Below are 26,750 nucleotides of genomic sequence, written 5' to 3'. Positions count from 1 at the left end.
AAGTTGAAACAAAACAGTGCTGTTTCGCACAGCCCTACTCTCCTGAGCATAACAGGTCTTCAAAAACCTTTGCCAATGGTCCCACACTTATTCCACCCAATTCCTTCAGCATTCTCCACTGTAGTCCATTCAGTCCTGCTAACTTGAAGACATTCAGCTGCTCTTAGTGCTCCCTCACCAGTTCAACACTAACCATTAGCTGGCAGCTGCACCACCTCCCCTCTCCCATCCATCCAGTGTTCAACCACCTGGGTGGCCACCATTTGTATGCAGGAACACTAACACAAAGTATTCATTAAAGAGTTAGCTTTCTCCTGACTATCTGTTATCAACTGTCCTGTCCCATTCTGCAAGGGCCCCAAATGTCCTTTAGTCTTCCTCCTGCTCCCTATATACCTTAAGAAGGACTTCTTATTGTCCTTGATTTTGGTCACCAACCTGATCTGCATTGCCACCCTTGCCTTCTTTATCCTGTCCCTTCAAATATGGGCTATACTTGTGTATTCTCCTTGGTGACTACCGCTTGTTTCCACTGTCCATAAGCCTCCTTTTTCTTCTTTAAGCGCTCCTTGACTCCTCTGGTAAGCCAACAGGGCTTCCTGGTAGGGGCGTGCAAAGCTTCGGTCACTGATTAGATTCAGAAAAGATTCAGCCCGATTCAGCATCCAATCTGAATTGAATTGGGAGACCCATAAAAAGCTATGAAGCATCCAAATCGATTTGGAAAAGATTCAGAAAAAGATTTAGCAATTTGGTGATTCAGAAAAGGTGGTCTAGATCCAGACCATGCCATGACAAGAAATGCAAAACCTTCCAATATATCTCCAGTACCCCCACAATTACTAACATCCCACAACAAAACCATCACCCTTCCTGGAACTTACAGCTGCACCCCCAGAAATGTTATATATCTCATTCAGTGCACCAAATGTCCTGATGGAAAATACATGAGAGAGACCAAACAACAACTGCGCACCAGAATGAATGCACACTGGACATCCATTAAAGACAAGAACACCCAATTACCAGTGGGGGCACATTTCTCACAAGGAAACCACTCTCTCCAATCTCTCAGTCCTGATCCTCAAAGGGAATTTACAAAACAGCTTTTATAGACAAGCCTACAAACTTCAGTTCATAAATCTACTAGATATAAAAATTCATGGACTCAATATAGACATTGGATTTATGACATACTATAACCTGCCTGACATCTGACTCCCCAGTTACCTCTCCATTTTTACCTGGCTGCTGCCCCTCCCCCGCTTTCCTAGCCTGTCTCTCACCCCCTGATGCCTCAATTTAGATTTTCACTGACTGGCTTTCTTGCCTGCAGGCCAGCCTCTGGCTTCTTTACTATTCATTCCATCAAGGAAGAGCATATGCACACCAACTGCAGATGCTTCCTCAGCCTGACAAAGGGTTTTTTAACCCAAAAGTTTGCCAAGATATATTTCTCCAACTATTCAGTTGGTCTAATAAAAGATATCACAACTACTCAAAAAACCTTGCCTGCCTGTTCCTTAGACCAACACAGCTACAGCCAGAAACCCAGGTAATGCACACACGTGACACGAATTTTGCTTTCAACAATTTGAGCTGCACTTTCAGAGAAGCCCCTGCACTTATCTCTTTGAAACTTGGCAGGCTTCATGCCCTCTGGAGGGGCTACCATCCTTGCTGGTTTCATCCAAATCTGCAAAAAAATAACAAAGTTAAAGATATTTTGGTGATTCCCCATTATAGTCAATGGCCGAATCACTGAATCACACCGAATCAGCGTCAAATCTTCTGAATCCAATTTGGCCAAATCAATTTGGGACAGTGATCCAAATCACCAAATCGAATCACTGTCCCCCAAATTGGCTGAATCTGAATCCAAATCAAATACTGGCTGCTTTGCACAGGCCTACTTCCTGGTCCTTTACCACCTTTCCTGCATACAGGAATAGACCTTTTCTGTGCTCTGAGGATCACTACTTTGAGGAACAACCACCCTTCCTGAACTTCTTTCCCCTCCAGTCCCTCTTCCCATAGGGTCTCTCCCACTATTTTTCTAGGCTCATTGAAGTCAGCCTTCCTGAAGTCAAGTAGCTTTGCCCTATTGGCTGACTTCCCTGCCCTAGGACGGATAGTGAACTCTATCATCTCATGATCACTATTTCCCAGATTACCCTCAATCCTCAGCTCTCCCACCAGGTCATCCCCTTTGGCTAGATCTGAATTCAACAAAGCCTTCGGCCTATTCAGCCCGTTCACCTCCTATACTAAATACAGTTCTTCCACACAGATCAAAAACCTATGTGACAAGTCAGAACTGGCCAAGTGCTCCTCCCATCAGATGTCAGGGTAGTTGAGGTCACCCATGGCAACTATACCCCTTGAATGTGCAGCCTCTATCAGTTCTCTGGAAAATTCCAGATCCAGCTCCTCCTGGTGTGGCGGTTTGTAATAGATGCCTACCATCAAGTGCCTTTCTCCTCATCCCCTCCATATCTTGACCCACAGGGTCTCAAGTCTCCTTTCCCTCAAATCAATTTGGGTTTTTGAGTAGGCTCCTTTACATAGAGAGGTACACCTCTTCCCTTCTTCCCTACCTAATCCCTTCTGTGCAGCCCATAGCTCTCTATGCATACAGCCCAGTCATGCATGGTGTCCCACCACGTTTCCATTATTCTGAAAAGATCATACTCCCTATTTGCTAGAAGTAGTGCAAGTTCCTCCTGCCTATTCCCCATACTCCTAGCATTTGTATATAGACACTTATGTTCCCCATTGGTAACCCCTGGTCATTTCTGTTTATTAATAATACTGGATTTTCTATGAAGTGCAGCACATACAGTACACATGTTCACCCTTGTATATGATTGTATCAGAAAATAAAAGTTATATTTTGGATGATTTTATGACCTGCTTTGTCATCATTTTCCCATGCCATTACATCATTCAAACCAATAATAAGACAGTATTACAGCTCTAGAGTACAGCACATATAAAACATAGTAATTTGGTAAGGCAGATCAAAAAAAAAATCTCAGTGATTTTTGGATACAGACATAAAACAAACATGAGAAGTGTAATTTCTGTAACACTTTTACCACCCTTCTCACACAGAATAAATCCTCCTCTAGAAAATGGCCTGATGCCATATTTTGATAACACTTTTTAACAAAGCCACTAGATACACAAGCAGTTTTAAATGACTTTATTGGAATACTGTTGATAAAAAACAGCCCTGCCTAATGCATGGTTTATCATGCAAGTCCCATGTAGCTGCCAATTTGAACATTAAGAATTGAAAATACTCTAAAGGACCAGTGTGCATAAATTGGATTAGAATTTAAAGGGGTTGCAATAACCTTAATAATATTCTCTGAACAAATTAACACAAGGTGATAAGTATCTTCACTTATTTAATGTGGCAAACTTGAGTCCTCTTCAGGATGCTGACTTCACAATCTGGTTGTGATTTTGAGTCATGCCTTATGTATAAATAAAATAGCAAAGTTAAAATATACAGGGAATGGAAGATACTAATAAAATATTCTCAGGGGATCTCTCAAATTATTGCTCTGCACATTTTAATAAACTCCTTTATCTTCCATTGTGGGAAATATTACCCTTCTTTTCTTTGCTTCTTTTTCATATTTCACTATTGCAAATGCAGAGGAGTTTGTAAAGTCTCCCAGTTTCTTTAAAAGCTGTTGTTAAATCTAATGCTCTGGAAACTGAAAGAGAAAGGCACAGCACTTCCTAAAGCAGGCATGATGCACAAAAGCCCTATGTACAAGCTCCTTTGGCAACTGTGTAGAAATGCCAGTAAAGCTCAAGCCTAGTAAATGAAACTCCCTGCTTATCAACTCCTTCTTGGCTAGGGACAGAAGTTACACATGAACTGCGTTGAGTGATCAGAAACTTGGTTAAACCTATAACAGAATAGAAGTTCAGTGCACATAAACCACTTTCAAAATGGCCGAAGCTGGTCTAAGATAAACTTGGATGGATGTAGATGGATGACCCATTGTTTCTCCTGTAACCTAGTTGCGTTCCCCTACTCACCCTCATCCCTCTAATGTTAGTCCCTCGCTCGGGCGATATGTATTTCTCTACCGGCTTTGTTATCTTTTTTGGATTCACAATCCTAAACATTTACTAATATCACTTTTAACTGGGTTAGGTTAACTTGGTTTATTGAACTTCTGTCCCAGATCCCCTCTCAGTTTAATTTAGTTCACAGTCTCCCAGAATCCCAAGATGCTTTGCAGCCCTGGGCTGTGCAGTATGGTCAAGCAGAGCAGGGCTGGTCCTGGCCCCCTGCTGTAACAGAGCTGAGGCAGTAAACCTCTGGTCCCTAACCTCTGTCTGTGCCTATTAACACAGCAGGATGGGGTGGGGGTGCAGAGGAATGGACCCCAAGCACCCTCTAACCTGGGTCTGCACAGCACAAGGGGAGGGAAACTCCCCTCCATGGGACTTACCCTGCATAGACCCTCGAGCTGGGCTAGAATCAACTTAGCCCTATCCACCAGCTGCCTTCACCTCTGAGGAGCTGGGGGGGGGGGGAGCACAGTAACCCCCAGCTGGGGTCTGCACAGCACAGTGGGGGAAGCCCACCCCCTACTGTGGTCTAGAGAGCTGGGCTGGGATTCCTTAGCCCTACTCCCTCACCAGCTGCCCTTGCCTCTGAGGGGCAGAGGAGGGGGGAAGGGAGGGAACACGTCCCGGAACAGGGATCCAGCCATCCCTGGGCTGGAGGGACTATTTCCTCCCACCCATGGGGGCAGGGCCAAGCCTGTGTGGGACCATACTGCGGGGTGGGAAGGGCAAATCCCCTCTTTGCACTGGGGCAGGGCCCAGGGGAACCTGTCAGAAACATGGAACCCCCACTGAGGCTAAGATCCAGCCAGCCCCAGCCCCAGCTCCAGGCTGGAGGGACTGTCCTGCTCCCCACCCCACCTCCGGCAGAGACAGCAAGGGCTTGTGGGGGTGGTGCTGGGCAGCCAGTCAAGGATGAGCCCCACTGGGGTTCATTCCCCTGCCCTCAGAAGTAGCTGGCAGGCTGAGAGGCATGCTCTAGCATGCCCTGGCTTCTGCTGTGAGCCACTATAGGGGTCTGGCTGCCTTTCCCATTTCAAAAGTGAATATCAGTTCACCTCATTATCGGTTCAATCTACAGTTTAGAGAAGCTTGCATACATTGAATCAATTCAGCCTCTGGCTTTTTAACTATCTGTACTTAGCCCAAAAGTACATGTATGCATCCTGCTGGCTTAATGGTGGTGGTGGCTGCCTGTAAGCCTAGATATATGCCCGTAAGTACCCACAGAAGAAACAAACATTTGATAACAGAGTTCCTCAACACATCTATGGTAACTTCCAGCAGCCAGAAGCTCAAGCTAGACAAATTCAGACAAGAATCAGTCATATATTTTAATAGTGTTATTTATCACCCTTGGAGAACAATTTCCATGGGCTGCAGTAAATTCTCCATCACTAGAAATGTTTCAACGAAGACTGGACGCTTTTGAAAAAGATGGGCTTGTTCAAACAAAAATTATTTTAGAGACTTCCAGTGGCTTCAGTTATACAGGACATCAGTCTAGAAGACCACAATGGTCCCTTCTGGCCTTATCTGGTATAAAATTCTGAAAAAGAAAGGTTTAATAGACCTCAGCATAACTCTGCTTGCAAGTAATATTTAACTCTACCACATTACCAAACAAAAGGAGAAAGATTTTTTTTTTTTTGGTGGAAGCAAAAAAGAGCATCTACTGGGAAAATGTCACTGGACTTTATTTTCTTTGTGAATAAACACTTTTAATAGTTAGCAGTCTTGAACCACTGAACTATTTTCTCTTTTGGTGCCTGTGAAAACATCATCTTCCAGCAACTGCAGAAATACTTCCAGTCCAAGATCCCAGATATCTAAAAGAGAAAACAAAAGGAGAGAAAATGGCGGGTTTAAAAATTACATAGGAACTCCATGTAGAAAGATATACACACTGGTGCTTCTGTTCACCAATAGTGACAAAAGATAGCCATCAGATTGATCCCAGGCTGCTGCTTCTCCAAGCCATCTACGCCTAACCATTCAAATGCCCCAGGCTTGTGACTGTAATAACTTATAAAGGGCTGAATGCAGATATTCTCCCCTGGTGTTAACTGGTTACATATGCCAGAATTGTTGGCATGTTCAAAATCTATATTATGAAAATAAGCTTCTTACCACTACTTCAGCCACTCAGCACTTACATGTTCTACTCATGATCAGTCATGCCTCCCCCCACCCACCCCTTCCTCACCTTCAAAACTCTACATTGGTCCATCTCCTGCCTGGGATCAAGATGACTTGGACAACTCAACAGCCACACAAATCTTTGAAAGTTTATCCTATTCTGTGGGCAAAAAATAATTAGAAGGGGTAGGGGGAAAAATTAAGCCTATTCCTATTTAAATGCCATTGTTTATAGATCCCATGGGTACTTCAGCAGAACAGAATCTGGTGTTACCATCTCATGCATCCAGCTGCCATCTTGGTAGAAGTCATAAGTTAAGTGGAATATGGCCTGGTGGCTAATGAATAATGGAAGACCCCTGAGGAAAACTTAGGTTGCAACATGGTGAAATGGCATTGATTCACTTGTGCCCTGTGACCTGTTTTGAAACAATCTCCACTGCTCCTATTAGTTTAACTAGCCACAGACTGTTTACTTGAAGCCATTCTTCCTGTCAATCTACACTAGCTGAACCAAAGACTGGGGAAAAAAAACTTGGTTTGCACCAAACTAAAACAAATTTTTAGGCAAGCTGATAAAAACATCAAAAATATAATTTGGGGTCAACATAAAAGGTTTGATCTAAAACAAAAAGTGTTTGTTTTTTTTTTTTTTTGAGGTATTAAATCTTCCTGTTTAACCATTTCCTTTTGAATTTTGGTGATAATTTAAGTGACAAATGTCATTTTGAAATGAAAAGTTAAAATGCTTTGTTTAAAATATGCTTAATTAAAACAGCATGGCATTCCTGAAATGAAACATGATGTTTAAAAAATAGCAAAGCAAAATTATTAATTTTAATTTAAAAAATCCCATCCCCCTTTTTCCCATCCAAATTCCGTTGTCCCCAAACTCCATTTTCAGTCATTAGCATTTATCAAGAAAGCTTCATCTAACTCTCATCTACAAAGTATCAGGTTCTTTAAAAAGTTATAAAATAGAACAGAAAAGACTGATAAAAACCATGGGGAGGTAAGATAATGGGCAGAAAAGATCACAGTAAATGAGAGGAGGGAATAAGGGGGGAAATGTCATTCCCCTCTCTCTGCTTAATTTTGAGTCTCCCTCTTTTCCTTGTCTAATATCCTCTGTTTCACTCTGTAACAGGATAAAGATCCTCCTGTGTCTGGCAAAATAACTACTGATTTTCCAAGAAGAAATTACAAAAGTAGCATAATCTAATGACTTATACAGGCCAGGCCTTTGCAGACCATAAACACATGGCAGTTCTATTCATTCTCAGTGAAGATGTAGGACCTTTAATGATCAACAAATGAATTCCAGCAATGTTTTGGATGAATTCCCTTTTCAAGTTGGCTTTTTGATTCCCCCTATGATCTCCAAGGCACAAGGGCGGAGCATCAAGCCATTAATCATTTTAAGAGCTAGTTCCCTTTGGCACTGACTGCTCTTCAGACAACTCCCACAAACAAACAAACAGAACCTTTTTCAAGCTTTCTGAAAGTTTTCATAAGATTGAAATTAGTCTCAGACCCATCAGAGTCTAAACTTTGAACCCTTTTTTTTTTTTTTCCTACCCCACGTGCACAGACTTCATTGTCCTTGATCTCTAACAGGGCTCCCCACATGTGACCCTGTGGGTGGATTGTCTTCCAAGGTTTTCTTCAATAACTGGATTCTGTCCCAGCTTCTGAGCGGTCAGGAAAGTCTGGCTTCTAAGAGTAATTTATGTCCTGATTGGGAAAGAAATTAGAAGAACCAAACCCAGGCCAAGATCTTAAAAAATGGGAGCTTAAAAATCAGGTTCTGACACTTTTATTTAGGCTGATACCAAAATAAATAAGGTTTTTCTAAACCCTGAGTATCTTATAAGTCTTTGTTAGCATTGATTCTGCTGGGGGCTCAGTCAGTGTCTTTGTAAAGCAGATCATTTAAGATGGCCAGGGATGGAAAAATATTGTGTAGGTTCCTATATTTTTAATATTTGCTGTAGACTGCTATATACTGTAATAGGTGGATGTATTGTTAGATGACAGTGAGTCATCAGCCAATTGCAATTGAAGCACTTCATTTTCTGATCCCTAGCCACAACTCTGGCCTCAAGTTCCCCTGTCTTTTTTATATAACACCGAAATGCTACATGTTTTCTGTGGTTTTATCACAAGGACAAATCAGGCAACCTGACTACAGTACGATTGGAAGTGTTTTCCAACTAGCTCTGCAGACAGTTGTATTCTCCCTGGGATCTTTGAATGTGTTGCAACTGTAAGGTGGGCAGACCTTAAATCTGGAGGTTGCAGAGATGAGTTTCCGTGTAGTCCTGGAAGGTCCTGATTTTTCTGATCAAAGATTTAGATGACAAATGTTCTGTTGACTGGAATATTAGGCTAGAAGATACCTGATTTACAAGAATCATCTCAGAATACAGTAGTGTAAGAGAAAAAAAATAAAGACTTTTTAAAAGATCCATGCCTTAAAAAAATCAGCTGGGATTTTCACCTGCACCATAACTAGCCTGCAGAAGGGTGGACACAGTAGAGGAAGATTACCTTCCTCTGCACAATTGCAGACACAGAACGGGGATGACATATAGGGGCAGGGACATGGTGGAGCTATGGCACCAACTTAGAGTGGGCCTAGTCTGAAAAGGGGGTTAAGGATACATTATAAAGGACAGTGCAGACTGCATCCACCCCAGCCAGGCTCTCAGAATTGTGCTATGGGACCACTCCTTCTATGTGCCTGAAAAGGATTAGGAAGAGGACAAAGTATGGCCCCATCTCTGCCTCTACACTAACCTTCAAAAGAGCCTGCTAAAAAATGGAAGAGACAGCCTCATTGTCCTTGTAGGCAACACAAACTGCCCCAAATCCCTTATCCGCTTGGTACATCAGGGAGTTTGGGAACATCGTGGGGCAAAGCCCCTTCCTGTACTCCCCCTAGGCAGTGTGGCCTCCAGCCCAGGCTGGCACAATAAAGACATGATCTTGCTGAAAATAAGTCAGGGCACCTATAATTAGGTGCACATGTTGGAGAAGGCTCAATTAAGCTAATTAGCATGCTCCAGCAGCCTCCGTGTCACATCTATTCAGTGTCCCCAGGCTGTAAAATGGCAACAGGAGCACTTTAACTGTGGAACAAGCTTTAGTTAAAGCACCCCCACTGCCATTGTGAAGTGCAGGACACTAAATACACATGATGCTGCAGGCACTTTAATTAGAGCGGCTCTCAAAGCTGCTCTAATTAAAGTGCCCCCCTTCCACCCTGGAGCATGTGTATAGATGCCCTTAAGGTCTTGAAAAAGGAGAGCAGGTTCCATAAGTAGGGATAGGCTGAACTTAAAGAGACAACCAGATGATTTCATGGGCAGATCCTGGAGCCGGCCACCATTTTCATAGGCTGAGCATGGTGCTCCCCCCATGCCTCTGATTAGCCAAGGGCCCCTGGCAGTCCTGTCCCTCTTCACAGATTGCCATAGGCCCCCAAACCACAGTCTAATTACCTTGATTAAGCCTGGGGAAGCCATTAATCCACGTTGTTAAGCATGGATTAATGACTTCCCAGCCTTAATCAGGGTAATTAAGTCCAGGTTTAGGGCCATCTCCAAGATGGACTGTGGTCACAGGTCGGCTGTGTCAGACAACTGGGATGCTGCAAGCCGCTGCATCAGGGTCTGCAAAGCCCTGGCATAGCTCATTGCTGTCGTGGGTGCATGCACGCAACAAGCCATACCAGGGCTCCACAGACCCCAGTGCAGCAGCTTGCAGCCTTCTGGACCATGACCACCATCCGGCTGCTTGTGTTGCCTCCCTGGCCCCTGTCCTCTGCTCTCCACCCCCTCATCCTCCACCCCACACTCTCCTCCCTCCCTCCCGCCTCCGCCTCCCCCCTCCCAACTGCTTCAAGACTGGAGGGGTTCCTGCTCTTCTCTGTTTGCAGGTAAGTTTTTTTTTGTTTTTGCAGCAAGCCCACTGTTTCTTGCACAGCCCACACGAATTTGTGGTTTCTGCAAAAATCATGGAATCGCAAATTTGGTAGGTCCCTAAATATAAGGAAACATTTCCTTCCCTGTGAACAGCCTGCTCTTCTTCCTACATAGAACTCCCCAGACTGTCAGCAAAACCACTTGGCACCTCTCCAGCTAATATCTTTTGCCAGTCCTCAGACTGCTCTTTTCTGCCCCACCCATGCATGCCGGTAGCAAGAATTTATCACCTAGCACATATGTAATAAGTTCCTATTCTCACCGTACCTTCCAGCAAATGTTTTTTATCTGTCCATCTGCAATCTAGCAGATAGATAAAATATAGCCATGCTCAGTGCCATGGGTTCTTCAGGAGGTTTCTGCAAAAAAAAAAAAAGTGATGAGTTATGGTTATTAAAATAAGATGTAGTGCTGCCTTAAAGAAGAGTGCAAACTTGGTTATTTCAGGCACTCAGCCAGAGGCAAGTCAGTGAGTGAAACTACAGAGCATAAGGTCTGCTAAAAAGGATAATCAGTGTCTTTATGCTTCAAGAGCACTTTAACTCAACATGAGCTGTGCCCCAAAAAGCTTTACCCTCTGTTCCGCAGTTAGTGATATCCCTTGGAAAAGAAGGAACCAGCAGCACTCCAGCAGTAGTGAAGGGCTAGCATAGTGGTTTTCAACCTTTTTAGGCTCAAAGTATTATGAGGCTTGAGGCCCCTCAGAAAATGCCAGCTCTTAATTTTTACTCGTGACATGGAAAAATAATACAGTGATTTTTCTGTTGCAAAGAACTCAGCCACAACAGAATTTTTTTAATACGATGGATTCTTATTTGAAATCACTGGCCACATCCCCATGAGCAGGGGTGTGCAGCTGCCACAGGGAAAAAAAGCAGCGGTACAAATTTGTGCTGCTTTTTGCCCCATCACATGCCCCTGCATGTTAGGTTAGCGAGGAGAAAAATGTCCCGGGTGGGATAAGGGAGGCTCGGGCCAGTACCTGCGCTGGCCCCAGCAGCCTACCTGGGGTTCTGGGAACCTCCTGCCCTCCAGCGGTGGTGATCTGGGCATGCGGAGCTGGGCCGATAGCCGGAGCATGGCTCTGGTCAGCCAGGCTCTAGTTTCAGGCAGCACATGCTGCCACCACATGTGCCACCCTGCTTTTATCAGGTGTAGGTTTTTTGTCACCAGGATCTCCTGGTATCGAAAAACCTACCTGGCTCTAAATTAGCAGCATTACAAATTCCTGTAAGTGCAGTGCATATAGTTTGTGGTGCTGCAGATGGATCTATGGCGCCACAAACCAGTTAAAACACACATGCATGGTTGTGTGGACACACCACTGGGTTTATTTTATGAATCATGTTTGCACACCTAACAGTGCCAACATTCAGTGACACACAACACCACCCGCAAAAGTATCTCAACTCACCCCAAGGTACCATGGCATCCTGCTTGAAAATTATTGGGCTAGAGGGACAAGAACAAGGATTTCCAGATTGAAATGTTGTGCTAAATACATCTCTAAAAACTCTCCTTCTATAAAAAGTACTTGGACTAAAGAATTAGAGCACATGTTGGGGTAGTGGGGTCTAATACTGCACAGTAAACATGGATAAGCTATTACAATCCAAATTCTGCTTCTGGTCAAATCAAAGGCAAACTTCAATTTAATTGGAGAAGGATCAAGATCCTTACTCTGCATAGTAGCAGCGGATAGGACATGGTGGCACCTTAGAGATTAACTGGTTCGGAAAGCCATGAGCTTTCATAGGCAAAAATCTACTTTATCAGATACTGTATACACTCTATAATGTGTAAGGACCCCATTCCTAAATTGTAGCCAATGGATAGAGTTTCCAAAAATAACTATGGCCCATTGACAAAAGGGATTTAATGGATTAGGGCCTAATTGCCAAAGGTATTTAAGCACTAACTCAGTGTTTAAGCCTTTAATGACGTCTTAAAAATTGGCCCTAAACTACTATGCAATTTAGGTGCTGTTGACAACTTTACCTGTTGAAAGCTGTGCCTGATAAGATTCAACATTTGCAAAACACAAGGTCCTCTGGAAACTACCCAAGCATAACTAATATGAAGTCATATATGTAATATTAGTACTATCAAGAAACTAAGCAATCTTCCTACCCTGACAGTCCCCCATCCTTACTTCTCCACATTTTCAAATGCAAGATAATGCGCCCTAAAGTCATTCAATTTATCTCATTCTTATCATCATCATTAATATTATTATTAAATATCTGAATATTACCACTACTACTATTAATAATAATCATGTCTCTGTAAAGGGACAGAAACATAATAATTGCAGTTAATATAAAAATAAGCACCTGAAATTACCATTGTACCTAAAACCTCTTCAACAGGAATATTCTGAGTTCAGACTGACCCTCTGAGCACCATTCAGAAATTTGGAAGAATTGCTTTGAGGAAGCCTATAGATTTGTGGAAGTGCCAGTGAGCTTTGACATATACTTGAAACATGTCCACACATCCTCAAAGCACCTGGGCAGAAACAAACATATGGTTCCAAAATCTCCCTGTGACCTCATTATCCAAGGGTCATTGGCACAGGAGTCTCTAACAGCTTCTGTCTACCTAAGGAAGTTTTAACCCCTGACTACACACATGCTATGCTGTGCACTCACAATTCTTCTCCGATGTTTAATCAAAAGCAGTGAATGAAGGCAGGCACTCAGCTCTTAAAAATGAAATCACATGTAAATATTAATGCAATGCAAATTAAAATTGCAGACCTATGTCTACAGCATTGGCAGCCACAGGGCAAAACTTGCCCATATCACCCTTTGACCATTAGGTCAGTGGGACCTCTGACTTGGAGGGGAAACCTCTGGAGTGACTGAGCAGTTCATTCTTCATGGCTATTTAATCTTTGGCCTTAAATCTCCCAAAGCCATTAATTACTGAGCTAGGAGAGGAAAGAGGGGACTGATGACAAGAGGCTGCAAAACATACCATTACTAGTGAGTAATGGAACAGTTGTGCTTCTATAGTTCCTCCAAAGTCCACAAGGTAATTGTTCATCCTGGGGACCTGATAAGTAATAAATGAGAAAGAAAGAGAGCAATCCCCATCTTCCCATTATTTTAAATGAAAACAGCTCCCAGAATTCAGGGAAATTAAAACAAAATCCAAAAGAGCTGGGTCAACATGCTGCAGAGGCTGTAAGGAAAAGGTCATAGTAGGAGAGCAGAACTGAAGCCGAGGAAATCACTGAACAGGAGAAAAAGCCACAGGCTGCCACAGGGTAATTCTAGTCTGGGACAACTCTTCCAGCAGCAGTTTTAGTGGCACTTGTGTGGCACTTCTCCTGCTGGGGACTTTAAAACCCACATCTGACAGCTCTCACTTGGATATAATCTTTCTGGACTTCAGGAAGGCCTTCGACACGGTCTCTCACCCCATTCTCAGTAAGAAACTAGGAGACAGTGGTGTTGATGCCTACACGGTCAGATGGGTCACTAACTGGCTGGAGGGCCACACCCAGGTGGTGGTGGTGGACAGGTCTTATTCGACCTGGAGGAAAGTGGGCAGTGGGGTTCCCCAGGGCTCGGTCCTCAGGCCCTCACTGTTCAGCAACTTCATCAGTGACTTGGGCGAGGGGGTAGAAAGCACCCTGTTCAAATTCGCAGATGACACCAAGATGTGGGGTGAAGTAGGTACACTAGTAGGAAGGAACAGGCTGCAAGTGGATCTAGACAGGTTACAGGGGTGGGCCGATGAGAACAGGATGGGGTTCAACACTGACAAGTACAGGGTAATGCACCTGGGGAGGAGGAACCAGCAGCACACCTACAGGCTGGGCAACTCCCTTCTTGCCAGTCTTGAGACAGAAAAGGATCTTGGAGTCATCATTGATGCCATAATGAACATGGGCCGACAAAGTGGGGACACATGGTCAGGAAGGCCAACCATACCTTGTCGTGCATCCACAGATGCATCTTGAGCAGGTCCAAGGAGGTGATCCTCCCCCTCTATGCAACACTGGTCAGGCCGCAGCTGGAGTACTGCGTCCAGTTCTGGGTGCCGCACTTCAGGGGGGATGTGAACAATATGGAAAGGGTCCAAAGGAGGGCCACCCACATGATCAGGGGTCGGCAGGGCAGGCCTACGAGGAGAGGCTGAGGGACCTGAACCTGTTCAGCATCCAAAAGAGAAGGCTGAGAGGGGATCTAGCAGCAGTCTACAAACTAGTCAAGAGGGACCAGCAGGTATTGGGAGAGTCCCTGTTCCCCCGAGCACTCCCGGGAGTTACAAGAAACAACGGACACAAGTCAGCGGAGGGTAGTTTCAGGCTAGATATTAGGAGGCGCTATTTCACCATCAGGGCGGCTAGGACTTGGAACCAACTTCCAAAAGAAGTGGTGCTGGCTCCTACCCTGGGGATCTTTAAAAAAAGGCTGGACAAACATCTGGCCGGGGTCATTTGACTCCCGTACTCTTTCCTGCCAGGGCAGGGGATCAGACTAGATGATCTCCTCAGGTCCCTTCTGACCCTACCAACTATGAAACTATGAATTGGCTCAGTGGATCAGAGGCTCCCAGCAGGGTTTAAAAGGTTCCCAGGCAGGGGACTTTTTAAACCCTGGGAGTCTCTGATCCCCCAAACTCAGCAGGCCAGCCAGGTTCTGACAATCAGCTGATTGTTGGTCCTAGTCTGGACAGCCTTGGGTTTCAAACCAGAATTGGGGCTGTCTGGGGCCAACTACCAGCTGCCTGTAAGCTCTGGGACAACACTGGGGACTTGAAGTGGCCCTGATGTGGGCCAGGGCCAAGACTGACAATCAGCTGATTGTCAGCCCTAGCCAGTTTGCATCCCCATTGTGGTGCCAAGACAGGCTGAAAATCGGCTGATTGTCAGCACTGGCCAGACTTGTGGGCACTCATCTTTCAATTTTCCAGTGCAGCAGGGAGCCTGGGATTATGGTCCTGGGCTCCCCTTGCATTGACAAATAATGTTGCAATTCGGATCTAGTCCCTGATTCTAAAATTGTACCTCCTGCCATTCGCATGTGCCATGGCAGGAGGCATGACTGTTTGGATTAGGGATCATATCCCATCATACCATTAAATGAACATGTGCCAGAGGCCTAAGATGTTTTCTGTGCCTCTAGAATGATGGTATTCAACCTCTCCAACTCCATGGGCTGGATTCATAGATTCATAGATTGTAGAGTCGGAAGGGACCACAATGGATCATCGTGTCCAACCCCCTGCCCCTGGCAGGAAAGAGGACCGAGGTCAGATGACCCCAGCCAGGTGACTAGCTAGCCTCCTCTTGAAGACCTCCAAGCTAGGTGATAGCACCACCTCTCTTGGAAGCCCAGTCCAGAACCTGGCCACCCTTACTGTGAAAAATTTCTTCCTAATATCTAACCTAAATCCACTCTCAACTAGTTTACACCCATTATTCCTAGTCACTCCCTGGGGCGCCTTAGTAAACAGTGTTTCCCCTATTCTCCGTTGACCTCCCCTAATAAATGTATAGGTGGCCACAAGATCTCCCCTCAGCCGTCTCTTGTGAAGGCTGAAGAGATTCAGCTCTCTCAACCTCCCCCCGTAGGGTCTATCACAAAGGCCACTAATCATGTGAGTGGCCCTCCTCTGGACCCTCTCCAGTGCTGCATCACCTCCTTTGATCTATTAGTCATGCACCTGCTAATGCATGACAAGGTGCAATTGGCCTTGTTGATGGCCTCGTTACACTGCCAGCTCATGTTCATCTTGGAGTCCATTGTTACTCCAAGATCCCTCTCTGCCTCCAAGCTGCTGAGAAGGACACTCCCCAACCTATAGGTCGAGTACCTTACATTTATCTTTATTAAATTGTATCCTATTTCTCTCTTCCCATTGATCCAACCTGTCCAGGTCAGCCTGAATCTGCTCCCTGCCCTCCGGTGTACTAACTTTGCCCCATAACTTGGTATCATCAGCGAACTTGGAGAGGGTGCTCTCCACGCCCTCATCCAAATCGTTGATGAAGATATTGAATAATATCAGTCCAAGGACCAAACCCTGCAGGACCCCACTGCCCACCTCCATCCAGGCCAAGAAGGAACCGTCCATCACCACTCTCTGGGTGCGGTCCCTAAGCCAGTTGGCCACCCACCTGACCATGTAGGCGTCCACTCCACAGTCTGCTAGTTCCCAATGAGGATAGGGTGTCAAACTGTGTCAAAGGCCTTCCTAAAGTCCAGGAAGATGACATCAGCCTTGGCTCCTGCATCCAGGCAGTGTGTGACCTGGTCATAGAAAGCTACAAGGTTTGTCAGGCAGGATCTACCTGTGACAAACCTGTGCTGGTTTCCCTTCAGCATTGTTTCGCCTGCTGGGCCTGCACAAATGTGTCCTTTGATTATTTTCTCTAGCATTTTCCCAGGAATAGAGGTAAGACTGACTGGTCTAAAGTTACCTGGCTCATCCCTTCTCCCTTTCTTGAAAATGGGCACCACATTGGTCCTTCTCCAGTCCTCAGGGACCTGGCCGGAGCATCACAAGTGCTTGAACAGCCGTGCCAGCGGCTCAGCTATGACACTGGCCAATTCTTTCAGCAGCCATGGATAGAGATAGTCTAGGCCTGCTGACTTGTACCCATCCAGCTCCTCCAGGAGCTCCTTAACTATTTCAGAACTAACCATAGGTGGACTGGTGCCATGTAGACATCCATCAATGATCGAGGTGGGAGAATTGGCTTGGTCGGTACATAGAAATAGAAGTGAAGAACTCATTGAAGAGCTCTGCTTTTTTCCCCGCGTCAACCACCAACTGTCCTGATTTGTCCTGCAGGGGCCCTATGCTGTTCTGAGCTTTCCTTTTGCCCACTATATACCTGAAGAAGGACTTTTTATTGCCCTTGATTGTTGAAGCCAGCCTGAGCTCAAGCCCCGCCTTGGCCTGTCTAACTGATTCCCTGCAATAGCGCACCAGGGAGATATATTCCTCCTTGGTGGCTGCTCCCTGCTTCCATTGCCTATACATCTCCTTCTTTGCCCCCAGACTCTCCTGGAGTTCCCTGTTCAGCCAAGGGGGCTTTTTTGCCCCCTTACCTCCCTTCCTACGTAATGGGATAGACTCCTTTTGAGCCCCAAGGATCACTCCCTTGAGATACCTCCAACCCTCCTAGACCCCCATTTGCTCTATGTTCTTGAGTTGCATCCCCTCACTAACTAGCCTTCTAAGCTTGCTAAAGTTGACCCTTCTGAAGTCCAACACCTTAGCCCCACTAGTTACTTTACCCACCCTTCGCTGGATAGTGAACTCGACCAAGTGATGGTCACTATCTCCCAGGCTACCATGAACTCGCATGTTCCCCACGAGATCATCCCCTGTTCCTAAGACCAGGTCAAGCAAGGCGCTACCCCTGGTGGGACTAGACACCAGCTGGGTTAGGTGGAGATCCTGCACACAGTGTAAGAACCTCCATGAGCAGCTTGTTTTGGCTGTCTGCGCCTCCCAGCAGATATCTGGGTAGTTTACATCTCCCATGACCACCACGTCCCTCGTCTGTGTGGCGTCTGCTAGCTGCCTGGAGAATACATCGTCTAGCTCTTGATCCTGATGAGGAGGTCTGTAGTAGACCCCCACAACCAAGTCCTTTTCCCTTGGCCCCCCCTAGATCCTGACCCACAATGCCTCGGTGTTCCCCTCCTCCACCCCCGCCTTAGTGGTGGAAGACGTATACTGCTCCTTAACATAGAGTGCTACCCCCCCACCTTTTTCCCCACTCTGTTGCGCCTGTACAACCTATACCCCTCAATGCCTACCGCCCAGTCAAGTGTAGAATCCCACCATGTCTTGGTTAATCTGACTAGGTCATACTGGGTGCTAGCAAGCAAGAGTGTGAGCTCCTCTTGCTTGTTCCCCATACTCCTGGCATTTGTATAAAGACATTTTAGTCTCCCAAAGGGGGCTCTTGGTGCCCCTGTGCCTTGATGGCATGTGTTCCCTTTATTACTTACCTGGTGTGGTCTGGTGTCTTGTTTATGGCTTATCGACCCCTTAATACTTACCTGGTGCGATCTGGCATCTTGTTTGTGGTTTACAAACCCTGGCTCTCTTAACCACCAGTTCCCCGACCCCCATCGAGCCTAGTTTAAAGCTCTTTGGAGGAGATCAGCTAACCTGCGGGCGAACAGATACTTACCTCTCAGAGAGAGATGAAGATCATCAGCTCCCAGGAAGCCTCCTCCCTGGAAGTGCTGGTCATGGCTGTAGAATCTGAAGCTCTCCTGAAGACACCAACTCTGGAGCTGCCGGTTGACTTCCTTGATGCAGGCACCCTGGCATCTCCAGCTGCTGCCAACCGGAAGGATGGAAGAAAATACAACCTATGCTCCAGTCTTCTTGAGTTTGTCTCCCAGTTCATGGAAGTCCTTCATGATGCGGTCAGGGCTGGTCCTAGCTGCATCATTGGTTCCCACATGGACAAGGACCACGGGGTAGTAGTCAGAGGGCTTAATGAGAGCAGGAATCACCTCAGTGATGTCCCTGATCTTAGCTCCAGGCATGCAGGAGACTTCTCTCACCACAGGATCCAGTCGACAGATCGGCCTCTCCGTGCCTCTCAGGATCGAGTCACCCACCACAATCACACGGCGTTTCTTCTTCTGCCTGGGCAGTGATCCCCCAGCCTGCCCAGTAGGGGCTACAAGGATCACCTCCTCTGCAGGAAAATGCTCCTCCTCTGTCTCTTCCACTGTTGTCAGGGCCCCGTATCCGTTCCCCACATGCAATGGGGAAGCAGACACCAGGCCCCGCCGCCTGGATCCAGAGGTGACTGTCCTCCACTCCCCTGCTGTAGACTCCTCACGTTGAGTTTCACCTGTGGGCATCTGGAGCTGTAAGGAATGGAAATACCCATCAATCACAGCCTCATCATCCCTGATCCCCCTTAGCCTGCCCACTGCCTCCTGGAGTTCCCTCACCTGCTCCTCCAAGGCCCAAAGATGGGCACATGAGGGACAGGCGAGGGGGCTCCCTCCCTCCCCTGATGGCAAGGTCACTGCCAGGCCACCCCTGCAGACAGGGGGCGCAGAGCTCTGTCTGAGTGGACACCTCAGAGGAACCACGGGTGGGCACTGCCATCTGAGCTGCAGCTGCATCCCGTGCTCTTACCTTAGCTGCTCTTACCTTAGCTGCTGAGCTTCGAGTCATCATTGCTCTTGCTAGGTGCTACTTCTTGTTACTTACTCTTTGTGCGCCCACCTCGTGCAAATGCAAGCACACCCTTACAGAGCGCACGTGTTTGCGTGCTCTGTTTGTGTGTGGCTCAGGAGTGTGGCTCCCTGCCCGGCTTAGCAAAGAGGGATCCAGGGGCTTCCCCTCTGGATCCTCTGCAACTGCATCAGCTCCTGCCCCACTTACCTTTGGGGGGTCAGCTGCTGCTGCCCCTGCTGTTGCTTCTCAGCCTCTATTGCCTCAGGTACGTTGCGGGGGGCACACGTGTGCTGAGAGCCTGCACATGTGCCCAGTCAGCCTCCTCTCCCTCCTACTGCACCCAACTGGATGAGAGGTGTGAGGCCACTGTGCAGGCTAAATCCACTCATGGGCCTGAACCAGCATGGGGCCTGTCTGAGGAGGTGATCTGGCACACCCCCGCACACTAGATCCGACTGCAATGTGACCACACATGCCAGCACAACCCTGCATGCCAGGTCCAGCCACAGCTCAACCATGCGCCCACACAATCTGGTGTGCAGGGCCATGCCATCCAGCCCATGGGGCTCCCCACAGGTGTGGAAATTTGGCAGCAGGGAAGTGATGGCAGCATTTATTGCCATGGCTCTGGAGGGCTGGATGACAGTTCCATAGGGAAGATCCAGCCCATGGGCCATAGGTTGAGCACCACTGTCCTAGAGGAATGGACAGCAAACAGGACCAAAGGGATTGTGAGTGTCTCAGTTTTTATACTCAAGTACAACCAGCTGACTGTCTTGGACTCCTGCTTATAGACAGTGGAGCCAACGCAAGTGAAGATTTGCTTTCTGCATTGTAATTAGTGTTTCTTTAATCATACATGTTGTAGTGGTGATGCTACCACAAGATAAACATGAGGATTTTCCCTAAGCATCTTGCATCCATCCAAAAATCTGCCAGGTTACTCAGAGTCTGGAATACTCTATAAATGAAACCCTACACCTAACACAGTCAATGGGAATTTGGCTGTTGATTTCAATGTAGCCAGAATTTGATCCAATATTTTTTATTACGAATTTCTCCCTTCTTACACTCTTTTGGATAAAACATTAATTTTATCTTGTTTGCTTAGCTTCACAAAATCCCATTATAATCAATCTACTTTTAATGATAGCTCAAGCTCAAAGGATACTGTCATAATGACCATGAAATATTATTGTCTCACTGTGCTGCAAGCTGTAGTAAATCATCAGCCACCACACAGAAGATCAAAGTACGCTAATTAAACTGTATCCTTAGCTGTCTGCTGAGGACATTCAACATTGCTTTTGTTCCCAGCTGGAAATCAGGGTTTCAAAAGAGCTAAAGCAACTCTGAACAAAGGCCAAGAAACATATATACTGTACTTAACCAGCTGCTAAATCCATTAACCTATAATGCTGTGATGAAAAGACAATTAGTGGATAAGGAACAATACAGCCAAGAGCATCAATAAGTACCATCAAGCAATTTCAAGGGAGATGTGACTGCATAGTATATTTAGTGAACTCTTTCCTGATCTCAGTCCTATGAGACAATCACTTTAATTCCCTTAATTAAAAATGTACAGCAGCTAAAAGCAGTGAGCACATCTGCTTGAGCAATGTGCAAATCCTACTAGTTCTCAGACAGGATGTGCAATCCAATACTACAAATATTCACCTCTATGAGAAGTCTTTATTGAGAGCAAGTAGTCAAATTCATTTTAATGGAGTAATTTCCTTGAGCAGTAAGCAACTGTCGATCCTTTGATTCATAGTATACATGTAAAAGGTCTAGTCAGGTACCTGATTAATCTGCTTGTAAGGAATTCTGTGATCATCATACCAAGACCTTCAACATGTACACCTAGGCAAGAATATGGAGGAGTGGAGGCTGCCCAAGACTTACCATACCCCTCTTTAGACCATTGAACCAGAATCCAAAGGCCAGACCAGGTCCAGATGTTCAGTGCCTCAATGGTTATAGTTTCTGCCAGAAAGCTACAGGTAAGGACCGCTGCTGACTGCCTAACACCTGAGTGAGGGTGATTTTTGTCAGGGTGATGTCCCTTAGCCTTTCTCCAACCAAGCAGTACCCACAAGGCAGTGGGGACTAGTGTTTTGAGGTGCCCTATACTCACCTTACTCTGGAGCTTAAAACATTGTGGTATTTTATAGGAGCTACCCCGCCACAAGTAATTCCACCACCTTGCCACCAGGCCTTCCAGTTGGAGGGTCATACCCAGGACCACTTAGTTAAGTGAGGGCTTGTTATATGAGTGATGACTTACAATTTTAGGCCAGCAGTGAAAACTGATATTACAATAAGCATATAAAGTTTCTACACTATTCTAATGATCACATAATATGATATAATATAATGATATATCCACTATAGCAATGTTATATAACATATTTTAATGAACCCCTGAAGGAGTCAAGATTCAGCAAGCAACCCATCTGAACTGCATTGACTACATTAGCCTATAACATCTACAGTGTAAAACCTGTAGTTTCTGAATAGACTGAGTACTGACATTAAGATCAATGAAATAAGATGGCATGTTACAGGAACATAGTTCATTTGGCCCATATTGGCTCAACCTTGTTAGAGCCCTTTTAGATGTCAAACAGAAGTTGCTTGGCACTGGTCCATATACCATATTTTCTCACATACAACATGCATCTTTCCCCCAAATCACCTTGTTTGTGTGAACCTGTAAGCTCTTCTTCACTAAAAAAGGAGCACTCTTGGAGACACTGTACATGCCATGTGGGTACCAAGATGGCTGTCACTTGTATCTTCTCAGCAGCCTGAAGTTGGAGCCTTGTGTTACCCCTTCCACAGCCATAGCTATTGACTGAGAAGTATAGCTTATGCCCAAAGCAGCAAGTGATCTGCCGGTAATATCTTGATGAGGTTTGTGACATGGAAACACTTTATTTACAGGAACTTATATAAAGAGCTACATACAATGAAGAACTAATAGCCTTGCTACTGCCCTTTGCAAGGATCTAGGGCCTAACCTTGTGTGACATAGAGTAAGTCCTCCTAGAAAATAGTGTGTCCAGGATATATGGCATTGAAAGAGACAGTCTGCCATACCAGAAAGTCCCTGATGTTACACTTTCTGGATACTCTGTTTTCAGAAGGACTTACACTATGTCCCACAGTTGGCCATGACTCTGGAAAAAATATTTTTTTCTACATTCTGTCTTCCAAAAACAAACTGTGTTTTTGATTTGGAGGTGGGTTGTATGCACAGAAATATGGGATTCAGGGGAATCTTACCAGGAATATTCAAGTTCTTCAGAAAGTGATATCAATGATTGAAATAAGTAAAGACATATCTTGAGCAAAAATCTAGTCCTATTCATTGATCCTCACAATATCCATAAGGTAAATAAGAATTATTATTGCTGTTATTTTCTTCCATCCAGTCTTGTCATCATCTCATCAGCAGTCCCTTAAAGTCAAGGATGATGTCTGTCAGGCTTGATGAGTCCTCAGGTGACTGAGGAGCCTGATTCTGCATGCACGTGTTCTTTGGCAATGGGGGCATGTTGGTGCACAGGGGAGTGGGATTCACAGCCCCGGGTTGGTCTCCTTCTCCTTCCTCCACCGCTGTTGTTCTGTCTCAGTATCGAGTTGTTGGGCCTTGAAGTGGCACGTGCCTTGATGGACCAGGTGGTGCCACACTGAATGGCCAGCAGCTTGCTCCTCCCAACCGTTTGTGCCAATGCCTCTATGCTTGAGGGCAACCTTGAGCATGTCTTTGTACCATTTCCTTTGGCCACCCTTTGAGCAGTGGCCAACAGAGAGCTGGGAGAAGAAAATCTGGCAATGGAGGAAGTTCTTGGACATCCAGATGCAGGGGCCTGTCCATTGGAGTTAATTTCTCAAGAGCAAGACTTCAATGCTGGTAGACACAGCTTCATGGAGGATGCTCCGCTGGTCTGGTGGTCTTCCTATTTGATCCCCAGGATTCAATGCAAGCTCTGCTGGTGAAAGCTCTCAAGGGTCTTAATGTGGCGTTGGTAGGCAGTCCAGGCTTCACAGCAGTAAAGGAGGGTAGTCAGCATGACAGCCTTATAAACCAGGACCTTTGTTGACTTCCAATGTTCTCTATTTTCAAAGACACTTGTCACAGCTTGAAGAAGGCAGCACTGGCACAGTTGACCCAGTGCTGGACTCCTTCATCAATGGTAGCCTGTTGACAGAGGTGGATGCTGAGATATGGAAAGTGCTCCACTTGAGCCTCCCCATCTATGAACTCCTCCCACTGTCCAGGGTGTCACAGGCTGGCTAGGCACTGTAAGTGCATCAGCCATGAGGCTGCTGGGTTCAGAATCGAAGAGGCGAGACGGGAGTGAAGTAAAGGCAAATTTACTTATAGCTTAGTGTACAACAGTTAATAGAAAGGTTAATGCAACAAACAGATGGTACAGTAATAAAGAGCTAATAGTGAATGATAACAACAGATAGACAGAATGACAAAGAGTTCCCACGTGGGGTTGGCAACTTATCGGCAGTCCCTCTATACCAGGTGCGCGCCAAGTTGTTCCAGTGAAGTCAGGCATTCCCAATCAACTCTGTCTGAGGGTTCACCGGGAAGATCCCTTGGTCATGATCCCTTGGTCATGATCCAGTCCTTACTCACACTGGGAGTCTGGGGTCCAGGCTTGGTACAGCGATGGTCCTTCTGTCCCGTCCTTCATGCTGGTCACCTGACATACGTGATTCTTTATACCTTATTTTATGCTAATCTGTTGGTTTTAGAGCCACTCACAATCTTGCCCTATAGCTGTTACCCTATAGGATCAAAAGGTGTTAGAAATTATAATGAAAGGTTACCACCCAAACTCGGGTTCATCCAATAAGCAAATTACAACACATTACTTTGAGGTTTGAAATTAGCATTACCTGCCTAAGCTCAACTCCTTAGTTTTTTATTCCTGGATTCCTTGGAATGTGCTGATTATATTAGGTGGTCAGATCTTGTTATGGCTTGACCTTTAAAAAACCTGTTAGATCAGCTAATCTTGTAGCTCTGCTTATTTTTGAGGCTCAGTGGTCCCATGATCAGTGCAAACGGTTAGATTCAACACTTTGGTTAAATTGTGACAGACAAATTCCGCTTGCAAGTTGCAAACTTTGCATTAGCTAATCTTAACTGCTTATACAATTGCCGAATTCCTCCAAGAGCATATATTTATTGCTCATGATAGTAACCCCTCTGGTTCTGGCTATCATACCAGGGTCCTTCAAAGCTGCGATGTTCAGCCCTCTCCGGGTAGCCTTCTGGGTCTTCCGGTGTCTTGGTGCCAAGCAGATGTTTATCACTGAGTGCACAAGTTGGTGGTCTGTCCAGAAGTTTTCAGATCCCTTCATGGCCCTCATGATGAGCACATCCGTCAGGTTTCTACCTTGGATGATGATGTAGTCCAAGAGGTGCTAGTGTTCTGACCTTGGACGCCTCCATGAGGTCTTAAGTTGGGCTTTCTGGCAAAAGACGCTGTTTGTCACAATCACACCGTGTTGGGTGCATTTGGTCACGAGCAGGATACCATTGGCATTGGCCTTCCCCATGTCATTTTTGCTGATAGTTCTGCTCCAGATTTCATGGTCATGTCCAACCTGGGCATTGAAGTTGCCCAGGAGAATGACCTTTGTCATCCCTGGGGATGGAGGCAAGGGTATTGTTGAGACCAGAATAGAACCTTTGCTTCACTTCCTCATCAGAATCCAGAGTCGGAGCATATGTACTGATGACAGTGGCGTATTGATTTCTGCTGAGGTGCAGGCGAAGGGTCATCAGCCTTTCATTGACACCTGAAGGGAGTTCAAGGAGCACATCAGTGATCTTGTTCCTGATGGTGAAACTGACTCTGTGGATACGGGGGTTGTGGTCTGGTTTCCCTTTCCAGAAGAAGGTGTACCCTCTGTTGACCTCCCTCAGCTGTCCCTCCCCGGCAAGCTGGGTTTTGCTGAGAGCAGCAATGTCAATGTTATGCTTCACTAACTCCCGAGCCACAGTGGCAGTTCGTCTTTCCGGGTGATCTCTCTTTGGGTTGTCGATGAGCATTCTCACATTCCAGGTTCCAAAGTTTAGCTTTTTCTTATTTCAACCACAGGCCACACAGCTTGCCTCCTGTGATGGCAGCAGCAGCCCAGGGCCCAGCCCCAGCCTGGCCTAGCCACACAGAAGCAGTGGCAGCAGCTTTGAGCCAAACCAAGCCCAGGTTGGGGCCACAACTGGAGACAGGTCTAACCAACGGGGGGGGCTGGCAGCAGGGGGTAGGCTGTGCAGTCTCCCCTGCACTCCCCCCAAGCAGGTTTCTCGCGCATACCCCACTCCACCATTCAGCCTCCCCTCTGCTCATGCCACCACTTCTCCTCTCCGCTGTAGTACAAGCCACCCCAACGTGAGGCAGATGGCGGTTCAGCTCCAGCTTTGCTCCAGGCCCCATTTCTAGCAGCAGGTTTGGGGGGAAAGGTGTGTGTTATATACAAGGAAATATGGTATGATCCTACCTTACAAGCGAAAGAAATGACAGTGCAGAGGAGTTCAGTAGTTTATAGCCACTGAAGAAGTTGTTGTCAAATCTGGAAGCATAACTGGGGAAATAATGGTTTCCAGTCCCTTGCTCTGGTTACATTATTAAAAAGTGTTAAAAATTGACCATATTATTACCAACACAAGCACAGTACTTTGAGGTGGTACACAGAACCTCTTAAAAATGGAGTTAGTAAATGTTTTTCCACTAGGGAAAATTTCAGCTTCTCAGTTAAAAATCAAAATCTGAAATATTTGGGCTGAAAATTGAAATATTTCATTCTTGAAATGCTGCCATGGTGTGTCAGGGAAGCCAGAGTCCTAGTATCTCATGCATCCATTTTTCTCTGGGTTTCCTGGTTGGACTACATCTCATGATGCATCTTGTTTCCTCCTCATGACAAGGAAAGGCAGTGCATCATGGGACTCAAACAACTGTAATTCATCCCAAAAGAAACCTCAATGAGAAGCCAAGCATATGGTGAGAGTAGGAATATGAAGATCAAATTATAACTCCTAGAAGGCACTATTTTAGCAATACTTTAGCTTTAATTAAAATCCAAATCCTTTTGGCTTTCTGGCAATTGTTTTCATGACCAAAACCAAAGCAACAACAACAATAACAAAATAATAAAAACAACATTTCCCTCAGGTTGCAGCCACTTTTTGTAAAAAAAAAAAATCTCGGTTTAATCAAAATCCCTATTTTCTATCAAAGCATTTTTTAGGGAAAATTTTCATCCAGCTGTACTGAAAAATGTCTAGCCTGCCAAAGATTAAATATAATTTGTACC

The 26,750-nt window shown here is 45.7% G+C and overlaps 1 long non-coding RNA gene across 2 annotated transcripts in view; it reads right to left on the bottom strand.

Annotated features, from left to right (window-relative positions):
- Positions 1-3,190: 3,190 nt before the first annotated feature.
- LOC109285181 (uncharacterized) overlaps positions 3,191-26,750 on the bottom strand; it is a 187,289-nt gene continuing 163,729 nt past the window's right edge. Inside the window, exons 2-4 of one of the 2 annotated variants that reach the window (XR_009460634.1) lie at positions 18,388-19,081; positions 10,488-10,579; positions 3,191-5,924 (exon numbers count right to left, since the gene is read on the bottom strand). This is a non-coding gene — a long non-coding RNA (uncharacterized LOC109285181). Of the gene's footprint in view, positions 5,925-10,487; positions 10,580-18,387; positions 24,010-26,750 lie in introns of those variants that run through there. The other variant, XR_002092832.2, reaches the window with a different exon arrangement.

Source organism: Alligator mississippiensis, chromosome 3 (genome assembly GCF_030867095.1).
Source record: "Alligator mississippiensis isolate rAllMis1 chromosome 3, rAllMis1, whole genome shotgun sequence".
Lineage (NCBI taxonomy): Eukaryota > Metazoa > Chordata > Crocodylia > Alligatoridae > Alligator > Alligator mississippiensis.
The sequence above is the reverse complement of the archived record's forward strand: the minus strand, read 5'-3'. Positions and strand labels throughout refer to the sequence as shown.